This window comes from Cherax quadricarinatus, chromosome 27 (assembly GCF_038502225.1).
Source record: "Cherax quadricarinatus isolate ZL_2023a chromosome 27, ASM3850222v1, whole genome shotgun sequence".
Lineage (NCBI taxonomy): Eukaryota > Metazoa > Arthropoda > Malacostraca > Decapoda > Parastacidae > Cherax > Cherax quadricarinatus.
Genome location: NC_091318.1, coordinates 16,695,162 through 16,698,017, shown reverse-complemented (window position 1 = coordinate 16,698,017; position 2,856 = coordinate 16,695,162). Strand labels below are relative to the sequence as shown.

Genomic DNA, 2,856 nt, shown 5'->3' with positions numbered 1-2,856 from the left:
TAATAAACCTCGATGCCAATCACTATTTTCTAAAATATCAATCACGTAAACCTTGTAAATAAGTTTCAACACTGCCTAGATCACAAACACAAACATTATGCACTTTTAAAGAGGCTTGTTTGTCACGTATGTGTAATTTAGGTGAGAGTGAGCGAGTGCGGAACGAGGAAGATGGTGTGGGGAGGCAGGTGCACCTCAGACAACATCCACTACAACTGAGCGCACCAGTGGTCCCGGGGGTGGCACCCACACGGGGTCAACTCCTCTCGTCACATCCAAACCCCCGTCATATAACCACCCCCAAACAACCACACTTTTCACCATCACATACCATATTTCACTGCAGGTTTACTTCATAACCAATGACTTGCCAATTAATATCATGGTCTGAGGTAGCAACGCAAAGCAAGAACTCTTGAATGAGTTTATATAAAGAGGAACATAGGAGTCACTTCATTCCCAGGAGGTAGCCAAGATATATTCTTGAGTGTGGACGGTCGACAAAGGTGATAAGAGTATACGATATGTCAACAACCAAGTATCTTGACGGGCTTTTATCAATGGCCCTCAGACTTTTTTAAGTGGCTTCGCATTTTGGTGCTGCCACCGAAGCCAATGTTGCCATCTCCCTACAATGACTGCGATGAAAGTTTCGAAAGATATGAAGAGAGTTTATGAAGGAATGAGGAGGGCACACTTGTAGTAGTTTCGACAGGGCCAGCACTGTGCAGATAAGGTACAATCTTTATGTAAACACACAACAGTGCTGGGGTGGCCAGGCATTTATAACATTAGTTACATCAACTTGTTCTACTACAGACCTCGAAGAGGTTAACGCCTCCCCCCCCCCCCAGCACACACCCGCCACACAACCCACCTAACCTCTACCACTTTACAAACTTGCTAATGAAGTTGAAAACTTCATTAATATAGCACAACAAGGAGAGTTAACAATTTGCGACACTTGTCAGGGTAACCAAATAAACCCATGATGAGACCTAGATACACACACACACAAGACTACAATAATAAAGTTCTCTTCACAGTACCCAAGACTGACCAACAACCTCACCAGTCTCCCTCCTGTGCTCACTACAAGGACCATACAAGGGACAAAGGTAAGATGGGTACGCTTTAAAAGTTGGGTACGTTAGCATGTTGATGGATAAATAAGCACACTAATGAGACGGACAATGGATAAAGCAAGGGAATGGAAGGGACGAAAATTTTAATATTTACCACACACATACGAAATGATTAAATGGGTGATGGATAAGAAGAGGAACTAAAAAGATATACGAGGTGATGGTTAATGAGGGAATGCGCATTAGGGCAGCGAAGGAATGCGAAAAGTGAGGAGTGATGGATAAGTGAAGGAATTATAAAGATTTACGGGGTGATTACTAGTGAAGAGCTGCTAGGAAAGCAGTGAAGTAAATAAACAGAAGCACTATAAGTGAAGAAGTACAAACACTCCGGGGAACAAGAGTCGAGAGATAAAGGACTGCAAGCTGGCCACAATATAGATAGTAAATAATACAAGAGCGCAGCACATCACACCAAGCAAGAGAAACCTGACCAGTGGCCGTGTGGCTGACCCCTGCTTTTTTTTTTTTTTGGCGCGCGTGCGTGCTCGCCTAATTGTGGGTGCTGGGGTCAAGTCATAGCTCCAGGCCCAGCCTTTTCATTGGTCGCTACTAGGTCCACTCTCCCTGCTCCGTGAGCTTTATCGCGTGGGAGCGCGCGCGCGCGCGTGTGTGTGTGTGTGTGTGTGTGTGTGTGTGTGTGTGTGTGTGTGTGTGTGTGTGTGTGTGTGTGTGTGTGTGTGTGTGTGTGTGTGTGTGTGTGTGTGTGTGTGTGGGTGCGCGCGCGCCCCCATTGTCTCCCTACCCCCCCCCCCCACAGTCAGTCAGTCTCTGATTCATTACGTTCTTATTCCTGGGTAATAAAAGGAGGGAAGACAGACAACCACCATGTGAATATTTCAAGACCTTCAGGAACTCGGTACACATGACAAATATCGCAACACTACAAAATATATAATGTAGCTATGTTCAAGAAGAGAGACAGACAGGAAGCACTTAACTACAGACCAGTATCCCGACGTGCATAATGTCTAAAGTTCTGGAGAAGATAATCAGGAAGAGTGTGTTGGAACACTTGCAGAAGAGTATCACAGAAATAACAGAATGCGTTCAAACGTTAACTCCTGTCTTGCCAAGCAAAGTTTTTTTTTTTTTTTTTTACACAATTTTACAGCTAAGAGCTGTTATTCACCATCAGTTTATTATAAAGTCCAGCTATATCTAAGGTTTACAACTACTGATGCCAATAACAAAATCCCCCCAACAAACACAGAATACAACTTCATTCATATTTGCTAATATACAGGGCCTTAAGCCATCCACCAACAACAAAATACCTTTTATCAGTGGACTTCTAGTGGAGTCTAATGCAATGTTTGCAGCCTTCACAGAGACTCACACAAAAGATCACTTTGACAGTGAAATATGGATAAGTGGTTACAACCTTTTTAGATGCGACAGAAAAAACAGGCAACAAGGGGGGGTTGGCCTGTATGTCAAAGAGTCCCTTATCTGCACGGAGTTGCTGAACACCACAAATGAGGTAGTTGAAGTTCTATCAATAAAGATCGAGAACCAAAACCTAGTCATTGTGGTTGTATACAAGCCACCAGATGCAACCTCCCAACAGTTCAAGGAACAGTTACTGAAAATCGATTACTGTTTGGAAAACCTTCCAGCTCCATCCCCAAACATCTTACTGCTTGGTGATTTCAACCTAAGGCATACAAAATGGAAGAATGTAGCAAATAATGTTATAGCTGAAACAATC

General features: G+C 43.5%; 1 long non-coding RNA gene across 2 annotated transcripts in view; it reads right to left on the bottom strand.

Annotated features, from left to right (window-relative positions):
- LOC138853275 (uncharacterized) overlaps window positions 1–241 on the bottom strand; it is a 68,175-nt gene extending 67,934 nt beyond the window's left edge. Inside the window, exon 1 of one of the 2 annotated variants that reach the window (XR_011392476.1) lies at window positions 104–241. This is a non-coding gene — a long non-coding RNA (uncharacterized lncRNA). The other variant, XR_011392475.1, reaches the window with a different exon arrangement.
- Window positions 242–2,856: the final 2,615 nt, after the last annotated feature.